Source organism: Polypterus senegalus, chromosome 12 (genome assembly GCF_016835505.1).
Source record: "Polypterus senegalus isolate Bchr_013 chromosome 12, ASM1683550v1, whole genome shotgun sequence".
NCBI lineage: Eukaryota > Metazoa > Chordata > Cladistia > Polypteriformes > Polypteridae > Polypterus > Polypterus senegalus.
The window spans coordinates 36,273,335-36,288,528 of NC_053165.1; the positions used below are offsets into that span (position 1 = coordinate 36,273,335).

A 15,194-nucleotide genomic window follows, 5' to 3' on the forward strand; every position below is an offset into this window, starting at 1 on the left:
ATATATATATATTGTCAGGGATGCCAGGGGCAACGACCCGGCCGGGACGCCGTGAGGGACTGGAAGAGGGGCAAGGCCCACCCTGGATCGCGTGGGGCGCCTTGGTTGCTCTGGGGCCACGGGTTGAGGTCATTGAAGCCCCACCCTGTAGGGGCCCGTGGTCACCGCCAGGAGGCGCCCCAATGCCGGAGGAGAAGGCCAACAGGAAGTGGCCGGCGTCGGAGGCTGACAGACAGGTAGGTTCCGTGTCAGTTAACTTCCTGTCTTTGCCGGCTGTTCCAGGTGCTACGTGCCCTCCGGGCAGAGATGGAGGAACTGGAGAGGAAGGCAGTTGCGTCCATAGAGGAGCTACAAGTAGCAATACGAAGGCGCAGCTCTGGATTCTCCAGCCGGAACGGCACGGCGGGGAAGGTAGGTTTCGCCATCCCTGTACAGCATGAGGGAGGGCTTGCTGAACATGGCTGTGATGCCAAATATCAGCTCCAAGTGAGCGGCCCACCAACAGTGGGTGAGGCGCAACGAGCTGTGCGCGCGGCGAGGGGGGAGTCCGTGAGGACGCTGCCTAGACACGGGCTGCTGAGTGCCCCGGGTCCTAGCACCCTCCCCCCCGAGCCGGCCACGGTCTCGCGCCGCACTGTAGGAACGCAGACGGGAAAGAGGCTCTTTCTTTGTAGTAAGGAGTCTCAAACCGTCAGGGCATCCCAGAGTGACAGGAGGAATGGCAGGCTGAGTGCCGGTTCCTCCGATATGTTGGGACGCGGTGCTGGCTGCACGCGTCCGGGTACTGGCCGCCCTGAGGCCGGCGGAGAGAGCGCAGGCGGTGCCTGCGGTTCCACCATCAAGAGGGACATGGAAGCCGCGGAAAGGGTGCCAAACAGGCAAGTGCCGGGGTGCCTAATGGAGGGGGGAACGCTGCCAGTGCGTGGCACAGGAAGGGTGCCTAGGCAGCGGTTCTGCCCCGTGTTTTTCTCTATTGCAGGGACAGACCACCTTCGTTGGGGACCTGCCCTCAGATGTCGGACCGTCTGTTGAGGGATCTCTCTGCTGGTGTGCGGGTGCAGGCTGCAAGGGAGCGAGTGACTCTGACCAAAGGGGCGCGGAGGCCTCGGAGGGGGTGCCAAACGAGGGGGCCCCAGGGTGCCGGTAAGAGGAGGGAGCGGAACCTGTGCGAGGCACAGGGGAGCACCAGGTGATGGTGCTCAGGCCGCGTCTCCGCCCCTATCCCTGCTTGGAGAGCAGGACCAGACCCCGGCTGTCCTGGAGTAGGACCCGCTTCGGGACTGTGCTGCCCTCGTGGGACGGGTCGCTCTTCCCTAGTGGTCTTCGCTGGCTGTGGGGCACTGTCAGGGATGCCAGGGGCAACGACCCGGCCGGGACGCCATAAGGGACCGGAAGAGGGTCAAGGCCCACCCTGGATCACGTGGGGGCCGCCTTCCTGGTTGCTCTGGGGGCCACGGGTTGAGGGCATGGAAGTGCTGAGGGAAGAATAAGGACGATACCCGGAGAGCTGCCGGAGAACAGCCGGCACTTCCGCCACGCTGGGGCGTGGCCAACGGGGAAGTGTCGGAAGCACCTAGAGCTCATCCGGGTCATGTTTAAAAGGGGGCGTCTCCCTTCATTCGAGGTGGAAGGAGGACAAGGCAAGAGAGGAGAGTGGAGGCGGCCCAAAGAAGAGGCATTTGTGGCCAGGACTGTGTTTGGGGTGTTTTGTGCGCTAGTGGAATGGGTCTGAGTGACCATATTTGTAAATAGTTGTAAATAAAACGTGTGGTGGTTTGATGAACAACATGTCCGCCTGTCTGTGTCCGGGTCGGCTCCACAATATATATATATATATATAGCAAAATACCCGCACTTGGCAGCGGAGAAGTAAAAAGAAAAGATATATATATATATATATATATATATACACTCACCTAAAGAATTATTAGGAACACCATAATAATACTGTGTTTGACCCTTTTTCGCCTTCAGAACTGCCTTAATTCTACATGGCATTGATTCAACAAGGTGCTGAAAGCATTCTTTAGAAATGTTGGCCCATACTGATAGAATAGCATCTTGCAGATGATGGAGATTTGTGGGATGCACATCCAGGGCACGAAGCTCCCATTCCACCACATCCCAAAGATGCTCTATTGGGTTGAGATCTGGTAACTGTGGGGGCCATTTTAGTACAGTGAACTCATTGTCATGTTTAAGAAACCAATTTGAAATGATTCGAGCTTTGTGACATGGTGCATTATCCTGCTGGAAGTAGCCATCAGAGGATGGGTACATGGTGGTCATGAAGGTAGCCCGTGGCATTTAAACGATGCCCAATTGGCACTAAGGGCCCTAAAGTGTGCCAAGAAAACATCCCACACCATCACACCACCACCACCAGCCTGCACAGTGGTAACAAGGCATGATGGATCCATGTTCTCATTCTGTTTACGCCAAATTCTGACTCTACCATTTGAATGTCTCAACAGAAATCGAGACTCATCAGACCAGGCAACATTTTTCCAGTCTTCAACTGTCCAATTTTGGTTTGCTCGTGCAAATTGTAGCCTCTTTATCCTATTTGTAGTGGAGATGAGTGGTACCCGGTGGGGTCTACTGCTGTTGTAGCCCATCTGCCTCAAGGTTGTGCGTGTTGTGGCTTCACAAATGCTTTGCTGCATACTTCAGTTGTAACAAGTGGTTATTTCAGTCAAAGTTGCTCTTTTATCAGCTTGAATCAGTCGGTCCATTGTCCTCTGACCTCTAGCATCAACAAGGCATTTTCGCCCACAGGACTGCCGCATAATGGATGTTTTTCCCTTTTCACACCATTCTTTGTAAACCATAGAAATGGTTGTGCGTGAAAATCCCAGTAACTGAGCAGATTGTGAAATACTCAGACCGGCCCGTCTGGCACCAACAACCACGCCACGCTCAAAATTGCTTAAATCACCTTTCTTTCCCATTCTGACATTCAGTTTGGAGTTCAGGAGATTGTCTTGACCAGGACCACACCCCTAAATGAAGCAACTGCCATGTGATTGGTTAATTAGATAATTGCATTAATAATAATCCTTTAGGTGAGTGTATATATATATATATATATATATATATATATATAGATGTATATATATATATACATGCATGTGTACATATATACACACACATATACTATGGGGTGCCAAACAGGCAAATACATTGATTTTCTGAATATATAAAGTCGGCGTCAGAATATATAAAGTCAAAACTTGAACATATAAAGTCAGCGTCGGTAAATATAAAGTCAATATAAAGTCAAAACTTGAATATATAAATTCAGCGTCAGAATATATAAAGTCAGCGCTGGAATATATAAAGTTAAAACTTGAATATATAAAGTCATTCCCGAATATATAAAGTCAAAACTTGAATATATAAAGTCAGTGTCGGAATATATAAAGTCATCGCTGGAATATATAAATTCAAAACCTAAATATATAAAGTCAGCGTCGGAATATATAAAGTCAGCGCTGGAATATATAAAGTCAAAACCTGAATATATAAAGTCAGCGTCAGAATTTATAAAGTCATTCCTGGTTATATAAAGTCAACATCGGAGTATATAAACTCATTCCTGAATATATAAAGTCAAAGTCAAAATATATTGATTGAAACGACTCTGAACTGAACTAAGTTAACAAAAATGTATTCATCCATCTTCCAACCCGCTGAATCTGAACACAGGGTCACGGGGACTGCTGGATCCAATCCCAGCCAACACAGGACAGGAAGCAATCCTGGGCAGGGTGCCAACCCACCACAGGACACACACAAACACACCAAGGCTGACACACCATGGCCAATTTAGAATCGCCAATCCACCTAACCTGCATGTCTTTGGACTGTGGAAGGAAATCCACACAGATACGGGGAGAACATGCAAACTCCACGCAGGGAGGACCTGGGAAGCAAACCCGGGTCTCCTAACTGAGAGGCAGCAACGCTACCCACTGCGCCACCGTGCCGCCCATATTAAGAAAAATAAATTAAAAAAACACAGTTCGGTTAATGCTTTGAAAATGATGCATGTGCCCTGCCCAGGATTGGTTCCTGCCTTGCGCCCAGTGTTGGCTGGGATTGGCTCCAGCAGACTCCCGTGACCCTGTGGTCGAATTCAACAGGTTGGGAAATGGATGGATATTCCAGCGCTGACTTTGTATATTCCGACGCTGACTTTATATATTGAAGTTTTGACTTTATATATTCCAGAGCTGAGTTTATATATTCCGAATTTGACTTTATATATTTAAGTTTTGACATTATATATTCCAGCACTTACTTTACATAATCAAGTTTTGACTTTATATATTCGGGAATGACTTTATATACACAAGTTTTGACTTTATATAGTTAAATTTAGTTATCATTGCATAACTTTTTCTTTACCATAGAAATTTAAAAACTAAATTCAACTTCCATCCCTAAAAAACATATTTCTGTCGACTAAATAGAACCTACTTATATCCAAATTCAAGCTATTGAGCTGTCGCCTGCCTGCCTGAATAAGTCACCCTCGCTTCACTATTACTTTTTTACCGTTCATTTAATCATGGCTAGTGGCGGAAAATTTATAAAATTGAAGGAGGATTACACTGAGTATGGCTTTACCAAAACAATTATTGATGGCGAATCGATTATTCATAAAGATTCAATTGGTGATCTGTTTTTCTGTGTTAACCTCATACTTTTTCATACTTCTTCTCAAACCAAGGGGGTGCGAGGGTAAAATGAATCGGGAAGCGCTGATCAATGTAATTGGTGTACCAGAAAATCATGCATTGACAGAAGTTCCCCTTTGCTTGGAATTGAAAGTGTGATTAAATGCATTATTTTTTAACGTTATGGAGCACATGCATCGAAGCTTCTCAGCTGTGCTTGTGCTAAGAAAAGGAAACATTTTAAAAATAACGTAACACGATTGTCAATGTAACCTTTTGTAAGTAGTGCCTGAAGGTTTCAGTGTGGAGAAACTCTAGAGACAGCGTGTGTATTAACTTGTGGATTTTTCTGTGAGTATTTGGTAGCAGTGTCACAAAGTCACTTCCGTAAGACTGCGTTAGCTGCGGAGCTCAGCTCAGACCGAAATGAGGTGAATAGGAGGGGAGATGATGACGTGACTTCCCCACCTGCCTTAACTGTCAATCACCCCACAAACACAGTCTCTCGGAATCTGCATAAGCACAGCCCTTCACCTGCAATTTTAACTTAGTTACAAAGTGATCAAAACTTTCGTTTATATCCTGCGTCCTCTCATTAAACTTGTATCCCGCATTAGCCGTGGAATGACAAACGCCAGCAGCGTGTCTATGAACTTAATTTAAACTTTAGGTTTACACCGTGCTTTGATTCCGAAGTAGCAGCACTCATGAATATGGTTGTATATGTCACTCGCTCACTTCTTATTGTTTTGCTGCCTTCTCAATTATATAATGCATGTTTTCTTCAGCGCTTTTTGGAGCTCTACCTGGTTTTCTACGTACTGCGTTGACAGTCAGTTCACGTGATTACGTGGGAGGCATGATGATGTCACACGAAACTCCGCCCCCCCACGGCTTTCAAGCTAAACTCCATTACAGTATATGGAGAAAAATAGCTTCCAGTTATGACCATTACGCGTAGAATTTCGAAATTAAACCTGCCCAACTTTTGTAAGGAAGCTGTAAGGAATGAGCCTGCAAAATTTCAGCCTTCTAACTACACGGGAAGTTGGAGAATTAGTGATGAGTCAGTGAGTGAGTGAGTCAGTGAGTCAGTCAGTCATATACATACATATATTGTCACGCACGAGCGCATGGGGAGCAGCTTAAGAACCCGAAACGCATCGCAACAAGTTATGCCAGGGGGCAATGGCGGGGTACTAACCTCTCTCTCTCTTTCTCTGTAGAAAAGACAAAGCACCACCACCATAATCCTACCTGGACACTTAAGAGAACGACACTTTCAGGTCCCTTTCTATCCTCTGGTCCCTCACTGTTGATGCCTACTACCCATCCACCACCACGCCTTCCCAGCATTCCACGTTCTTAATTTCCGATCTGGCTCTTTAAAATGTCCGTCCACTCATCCCTTTTTGTCTAATGATTTGTGGCAATTGTTTGACCTTTTTTGTTGCAGCATACAGGGCTAATCACCCCAAACCTTTATGAGTATTTGGTCTTTTATTCCACTACATATATTGTGGCATCCGGCCGGGGCTGGAGCCCAGCTGGGACGCCCAGGAAGACCGGAGGAGGGCTTGTGTTGGGGGCCACGGGTACAGGGCTTAGAAGCCCAGCCCTGTAGGGACCCGTAGACACCGCCAGGTGGCGCCCCGGTGCCTGAATATCCCTGGAGCCCAGCACTTCCGCCACACCAGGAAGTGCTGGGGGGAAGATGACAGGGGACACCGGACGGCTTCCGAGCGCGCAGCCGGCACTTCCGCCACACTGGGGCGTGGCTACGGAGGAGTGCCGGGAAGCAGCTGGAGCCCTTCCGGGTTCCTATTTAAGGGGCCGCCTACCTTCATTCGAGGGCAGAAGTCGGGTGGAAGTGGACAGAGCTAGAGAGAGGACTGGAGGCGGCCAAGAGAGAGAGGCACGAAGGACTGTGTGGCCTGGACTTTGGGGGATCGGTGCTGGAGGCACTGGGGGTGCACGTGAGGTCAACTTGTAAATATTTGTAAAATAAACGTGTGTTGGGTGAAATTAAGATGTTTGCCTGTCTGTGTCCGGGTTCAAATCCACAATATATATATGGGATCCATGAGGTAGGCAACGAACCCAGGGAAAGCTTGTATACAGGAGGCCGTCTCACTCCACTCGGGGAGCCAGAGTCGGGAGGCAGAGAACACAGCTTGTGAGGAGAGGAGTGGAGTTGGCAAAGAAGAAGAGAAAAAAGAGGATTGTCAGCTATTTGTGGTGCTTTGTGCACTGTGCGCTCTAAAGGAAGAGCAGGTGTGTTTTGGGACTTCTGGCTGTCTCAGTATCTGTCTGTGTTTGAGCTTCTTCTACAATATATATATGTATATATATATATGTATGTGTGTGTGTGTATATATATATATATATATATATATATATATATATATAAAAGAAAAGCAGGGCAACGATATATGATCTTCTTGGAAGTTCTCGGAAGACACTTAAAAGACGCACGAGACGCAAACAATATCAAATAACTCTCAGTCATGTAAAGGGACATAGCACACACAGATCATGTGCTCTCAACACATATAAAGCATATAAGGACAATGCGTTCTAGATGAAACATCAACGAAAGAAGAAAGAGCAGCGGGGAGAAAAAAGACCCAAAAGCGTTGGAGAGAAAAAAAGGCAGATAAGAGATTTTGAAAGCAGTGGAATTTGAAAGGCTCAGACAAATGATGGCGTGATACACATGCAGAGAAAGGTAAAGAATATGAAACCAATAAAATTTTAAAGTATTGTAGCATCCTAGCCAGGTTAAGCCTTTTTGGTTTTAAATGTTAGGTCCGATTGATGGAGGGCAGAGTACAGCACGGAAGACGTATAGCAGCGTGATGGCACCTCCTTAGCATGCATTCAGCTGCCCCCCACCCCTTGACAACGCGAGCAGCATTATACGTCCTGAGAAAGAGATTTAATCACGCCCGGAGCTGGAAATAAAGGACAAGTATTGTGTTTACAATGTCATACAAGACAAGGAGGTGAGACATCATTTAAAACAGGTCCACGGACATATAACCTAGCAGTTGTTGGATTGCTGTTGGCAGGCATGCTTCATGTGCTCCCAGCTCTTAAATCAACGAGAAGAGACAAGCAAAACACGCAGCTTGCCAGCAGCAAAAAGCCTGCAGATGATCAGAATGCTTCTCCTTAGCGTGTGTTCAGCCAAACTAACCCTTGCCCCACCCTCTCATCCCAGCCCCTTCACAACGCGAGCGACAGAGATGCGAAGTGGCAAAAGGATAGCTGCTGTACACAGGCAGAAAGCAGTGTGGAGAAAACAGACTCAAAAGCGTTGGAGAGACAAAAAAGAAAAAGAATAATATAGGTGCAAATTAAGAAAATAAGGAAAGTAATTATCAGGCCGGAACAAGTCGAATTGATAAAAAGCACGTCCAATCCAGACATTGGCACTATACACATGCAGAGCAGGTTAGAGATTATGAAAGTAATGATAAGTAATTATCAGCCCGGAACAAGTGTGATTGAAAAAAAAAGCACACCCAATCCGGACGTTGGCACTATACACATGCAGAGCAGGTTAGTGCTTATGAAAGCAGTGGAATTCAAAAGGCGCAAAAAAAATGTTGGCGCGATACACATGTGGAAAAAAGTTAAAGAATATGAAAGTAGGAACATTAGAAAGTATAAAAAAAGAAAGTACAGATCTCGGGAGTGCAAACAAATTGAAATTATTACTTGAAAACGGGAAAGTAATCACCACAGACCAGGTGTCATTGAAACAAAAGCAGGATAAAGCGAGGTCAGAAATAAAAGACAGAGTAGAAAACAAAGTAAAATGTCATAAAGAGCTTAAAAAACAAGGGGCCAAACACATGCAGAGCAGGTTAGAGATAATGAAAAATGGAATTCAAAAGACTTGTAGAAACACATGCAGAGCAAGATAAAGAATATGAAAGCAGAAAAAAATGACAGTGTCAAAACAAACAAAGTAAATATCGCATTAGCACAAAGAAAGAGAAATTATTATTTGGAGAAATAATGAAAAGGCGAAAAGAGATCGAATATATGGACATAGGTGATATGTCACAAGTATGCAAATATTGTAAGGCTTTGAAGTTTAAGTCAAGAGAATTTCAAAAACGGAGTTTACCTCACATGCATTTATTGGTTACTTTGCAAAAAAAAATATTAACTGCTCATGATGTAGATCGTTTTGTCTGTGCTGAAATTCCAAACAGAGAAACCTATTCTAAATTATGGTACAAAGTCATTAAACACATGTCTTACTGACCTCATTAAAAAGATTCAGCACATTGGGACTCGAAAGATTCCAAATATTGATTTTACTGAAGATTTGAAATAAAAGTGAAACTAATGAAATAGCAACAATTCAAAGAAAAAAAAATCTTAAGAGTGTGTATCCGGAAAAACAATAACGGGGGTTGGCGAGCGAAGCCCCCTAGTATGTATATATATATATATATATATATATATATATATATATATATATATATATATATATATATATATATATATATATAATGAGACTTGCCCGGACACCACCAGTCGGAAACCATATCTTTATAAAAGCCACACATTTATTTAACATAAATAAACATAGTCCACCACACCACACCACACCACACTATACCACACTCCCGACAGATTGCTGGGAGGCGGCGCCTTTTATTCCCGACTGGATGTGCTCCAGGTAGCTGATGACGATCTTCCGGCAGCACTTCCTGGTGTGGCGGAAGTGCTGCCCTTTGCCCCGGAAGCACTCCGGGCATCCCTGGCAGGTTCCTCCGTCATCTTGCCAAGTGTGGCGGAAGTAATGTTCTCCCAGGTTCTAGGAGGCTTAAGATGCCCCCTAGCGGTGGCCATTGGTCCAAACAGTCCAGAACCCTTTTTCTACTTTCCTGTGGTCCTCTCCTGCTCCAGGGCGGTTGCCCCCTTGTGGCCCAGAAGCTATTCAAATGACCTTACGGTCCATTTAGGCGTCCCTGAACCCCAGTCGTCTGTGACAATAAATATATATATATATTGTAGTGGTAGAGGGCGCTATCGCTCCCTCGAACAATCAGGTACCACGCCAAACACCAGGTAAAAGAGCAATAATAAATATTTTTATTATAATAATGTGCACCAAGCCCCCTCCACTCTACAGTATTCATTGACCACAATACAATAATAATAAATCACAATCCTCCTCTCCTAGACGCGTTGCTCTCCTACCACCCAGCTCAGCTCATTGTCTGGGAGTTCCCATGGTCCTTTTATAGTACCCGAACCAGAAGTGTTCTCATCCTTTAGTCCATAATTCCTTATCACTTCCGGGTCAGATAAAAGTCCTTTTTTCTCACCCCAGAAGTACATCATTCCTTCCGTTCATATGACTTGGAATTACTTCCGGGGCATAGGGCAAATAACACTCCCCAAGCCTCCCTATAGCGGCTCCTGGTGGCCCCCATGGTATCCAGCAGGGCTGTCCATAAAAACTACAATGTCCATGAGGCTCCGCTGGAATTCGGAGACCTTCCATGCCACTGTCAGGGCTCCATCTGGCAGCCTGGGGGTATTGGCTGGGATACAAAGCCGGCCATGGACCACAACATATATATATATTAAAATATATAGTCACAAACTCCACAAAGAGCCATAGCAAGGTTTGGGGCAGCCACCCGTATAATTGGTTTTCTGGCTGCAAATTGATGTTTTAAATGATTGCACTACTGTGCACAAAACCGAGTCCAAAACAGAATAAGGGAATAGGGAAAAGGTGGAAGCTTTTAAAGGGGAAGACAGGAAGTGAGATCACAGGGGCCGGAGCCGGCAAGGTTTTCTTCCATAGGATCGGTCCCAGAAGTGACATCAAGAAGGCCAGGTTGAATCTCCCGTGAATGGTCTGCAGGCAAGGAAGAAAAAGAGTCAGTGCACTCTGCCACATGCTGGCATGATTCTGAACTGCCCTTACTCAATCCCTATAGCTGCCTCGCATGCGCACGTGTATGACAAGACCCACCCTCCCCAGCCCAGACCCATCGGGTCAGGTGACCCTGACCGAGAGGTCGTGAACCCGAGAAAGAACATTGACGATGAATGAGCAAAAACTTGTATGGCTGGAGGTCAAAAAGCCACTCCCGGTCCAAACAGTTTCCAGCTCTGGAACATGATGGGGTGTTCCACACCATCGACGCTTTGGCTCAGCACTGCCCCCAGGCCTGTGTCCTAAGCGTCCATCTGTAGGATAAAAGGTAAAGAAAAGTTAGGTGCTTTCAAAATAGGTGCAGATGTAAGGGCCTACTTCAAGTCACTAAATGCAGCGCCTGTCTTTTCAGCCCATACCACAATGTTTGGGGCCCTCTTCTTTGTCAAATCAGTTAAGAGCAGCACTCTCTCCGAAATCCAGGGCATAAACCGCTGAAAGTACCCCGCTAAACCGAGAAAGGTTTGGACCTGCTGCTTGGTTCGTGGACATAGCCATTTCAAAATGGTATCTACTTTGGAGCACTGTGGCTTCACGGTACCCCGACCCACCAGGTAGCCTAAATACTTGACTTCGCTCAATCCAAAGAAACATTTCTTGGGATTAATCCAAAGCCCGGCCTCACCAAGTGTCCACAATACTGCTTTTACCTGCTGTAGGTGTTCCATCCATGTGCTGGAATAGATGACCATGTCCTCCAGGTAGGCAGCACTGTATGAGTTATGAGGCCTGAGCACTTTGTCCACCAGACGCTGGCAGGTTGCCAGAGCCCCGTGTAACCCAAATGTAAAGACACAATACTGCCAGTGTCCGCTAGGGGTGCTAAACGTGGTCTTAGCCTTCATGGAGTCCATTAAAGGAACCTGCCCATAACCCTTTGTCATGTCCTGTGTGGTTAAATATAGAGCCTGTCCAAGCCTCTCCAGGAGGTTGTGCACTCATGGCATTAGATAAGCATCAAATTAAGTCGACGGAAGTCATTGCAAAACCTCCAACTCCCGTCAGGCTTAGCAACCAATACAATGGGACTGGACCGGAACTATGACTTTCCTCGATTACACCTAGTTCCAGCATGTGCTTGATCTCAAGCTTCACTTCAGCTCTTTTTGCCTCTGGAAGACGATACGGACCTTCTCGAATTATAACCCCGGGCTCTGTCACAATATCACAATATCAGAGAAGTCCTTCTGGGGTTTTCACTCACTACCTCCAGGACAGACAGGATAACAGTTTCCAGCTCCCGTTGTTGTCTGAGACTTAATTCGGACCGAAGTTAAGGCTAGCCGTGTGAGCAAAGAGTGAGCGGAGCTGACCAGAGGAGGGATCGGGATCTCTGTCCTTCCACAATTTCAGCAGATTAACATGAGAAACCCACTCCCTCGGCCGATGATTGGGTTGACTCACCAAATAGTCGACGAGTCCATTCCTCTCCTTAACTTCATAATGACCTTGCCAATGGGCAAGCAACTTAGAGTGGGAGGTAGGTACTAGGACCATGACCCGATCTCCTGGGCGTAACTCCAGGAGAGACGTGCCATGGTCATAATATTGGACCTGTGCTGCTTGTGCCTCATCCATGTGACTTTTAAGGAGGGGCCGAATTTTACCAAATCTATTGCGTAATTGCGCAATATATTCCAATATATTTGTAGAGGGAAGAGCCTCTTCTTCCCATCCTTCTTTTAAGATATCTAATATCTTATACAATAATTCAAAAGGGGAGAACCCCATAGAGGCTTGTGGGACTTCCCGATAGGCAAAGAGAATGAGGGTGAGGAGCTGATTCCAGTTCCTTCCATCCTCATTGATCACCTTACGAAGCATTTGTTTGAGAGTCTGATTGAACCTCTCTACCAAACCATCAGTTTTAGTATGATATACTGCAGTCTTTAAATGCTTTATTTTAAGGAGCAAGGTGTCCCTTGGTCTGTCAGGACTTCCTTAGGGATGCAAACGCACACAAAGACCCCTATTAATTCCCATGCAATGGCTTTAGAAGTGGCTGAGCGCAATAGAACAGCTTCGGGGTATTTAGTAGCATAATCCACAAGGCCTAAAATGTACTTGTGTCTTCGGGCTGAGGGCTCTAGGGGTCTGACTAAATCAACCCCAATTCTGTGAAAGGGAACATCAATTAGGGGAATAGGAATGAGAGTAGCACGGTCCTTCGTAGGAATCTGTCACAAGTGACACTCCAGGCAGGAAGTGCAAAAGCAACGAACTTCCTGATAAAATTGGAGCTTGATCCGCTCCAGGGTTTTGTCAGTGCCCAAATGGCCACCTAGGAGGTGGGCGTGTGCTAACTCACAGACCTGCCACCGGAAGGTCCACGGGATTAGCAGTAGCTGTCTCTCCTGTCCCTCATGCTCTGCTACACAATACAGAAGGTCATTTTCCAACACAAAGTGAAGACCCTGTGGCATCGACTGGTGAATGCACTGGATGTTGACCAGGACCACTGCATTTTTGGCAAACTTAAGGGAGTTGTCATTCCACTGTTCTCTTTTTAAAGAAGCCGGTGTTTTTCTAAATTGAAAGTGCAAAAGTTCTGAGAGGGTCCAGGCCGACCTCAAGGGGCATGGCTTCCTCCCATTCCATCTCAGTACTCGTGGATGACGTATCCGGATGCAACAGTCCGGGAGTTTGCCACATCACTCAGGAAGGCCACTTCCTCTCTCTCTGCCGGCTGAGTATATGGCATGGAAGCAGTTTGAGACAGCTCATCCCTGTCTATGTGTCTCACCGCTTTTAATTTCAGACCAGTCCCACTCCAGTATCACCAGGTGTGGTGGATTTGGGAGGACCACCATGGTTAATTTTTTTACCAATCCTCCGCAACTGATGGCACAGATGGCAGACCTGTACCAGCGGATTTCTCCGTGGACACAGGTTATACTGGTGTTAATTTTCAACCACTGTTGCGGCAGCACAAACCGGTGGGCAACAATGGTAATGTTGCTGCCGGAATCGAATAAAGCTGTGGTCTTATACCCATTTACAATCACCGCACCTGTGTGTGGGACTGCCAATGGGTTAGTCAGTGCACACCAACCCCTCCTCCCCCTCCACCTGCATTCCTTCTCACTCCCAAGTGGTTTGGGCACCCACAACTCCAGGAACATCGGCACAAGCTCTAGGTTGTACGGGTGGGGGTGGGGGTGGGGTCGTTTGGGGCTAGGTTTTGGGACGTTTCCGGTCGAGTTCGACTAAAAGACAGTTCTGCTCCCTCAGATTGTGAGGCTGTCCTATGTGTTTCTATGAGCTCTATGAGCTCTGCCACATTCTTAAAGTGTTTACTCCAGACCTGCTGGGTGAAGCCACAGGGTAGTGCTTTCAAGAGCAGGTAGCAGGCCACCTGCTTTATTACTTGGTAGGCTTGTTCTCTTGTGGCCATAGCCACTGCCCTACCATTGCCCATAAGGACCATGCTTGTTGAGGAGTCAGCCGCTCTGGGTCGAACCTCCAGTTTTCCACTCTAGTCACCTGCCAGTCTGGGGCACCCCTAGGTGGAAATCGGGGCTCGGGCTTCACAGGAAGGCAGGCAATCTCCTCCGAGAGAGTATAATAAGCCCCTTTTGCCTCCCCCCTCCGGAGCAGCCCAATTCTGTGAGCCCCTCCCGCACACTCCCTGGCCTGCCTAGGTTGCCTAGTCAAGCGTGCCGGGTGTCTCCGAACCACGGGACACCCTCCTTGCCTGAAAACTCGGCCCCGGTATGCTCCAAGCTGGGTACATTGCAGTCCCTGTCCCCTTCTCCTCCGGGACCATTCCATCCTGCCAGCTACGCCACTGTCACAAACTCCACAAAGAGCCATAGCAAGGTTTGGGGCACCCACCCATATAATTGGCTTCCTGGCTGCAAATTGACGTTTTAAATGATTGCACTGCTGTACATAAAACCAAGTCCAAAGCAGAACTGAGGGAATAGGGAAAAGGTGGAGGCTTTTAAAGGGGAAGACATGAAGCGAGATCAAAGCGGTCGGGCTCAGGAAGGTCTTCAGCCATAGGTTCGAGCCTGGACGTGACATCACAGGGGCCGGATCCGGCAAGGTCTTCTTCCATAGCATCGGTCCCGGAAGTGACATCAACAGGGCCAGGTTGAATCTACCGTGAACGAATTTGAATTTCTCAAATCCCATTATAAAGTAGCACATTTAATGCTTTGTATTCTATATGTTCCCTGACTCAGTAATTAATTGCTACATGCTTCTTGAACAGGCTTTCTCTTATGCAGACAGGAGTGTGCAAGCAGTGATCGCCATTCGCCACACAGAATATGTTAAATTCATGATATTACAGCCCTGTGAATAGTACATCTTATAGAATACTACAATGTATACTTGATATCATTTTTATGATGAAATGCATTAACACATGTGTTGAACATGTGGGAGCATGGTGAGCAGTGGTAGCAATGAGCTGGTGCCCCATTTAGGAATTGTTCTTGCCTCCTGCAAGATGCTTGCTGTGACGCACAGAACTGTTTTTTATTGCAGCAGTACTGTGTCTGTCAAACGTACACCTAATGAAAAACCTGCTG

The 15,194-nt window shown here is 46.7% G+C and overlaps 1 pseudogene; it reads left to right on the forward strand.

The window, feature by feature from the left end:
• Nucleotides 1–306: 306 nt before the first annotated feature.
• The window catches only part of LOC120540227, a 49,745-nt pseudogene continuing 34,857 nt past the window's right edge, over nucleotides 307–15,194 (forward strand).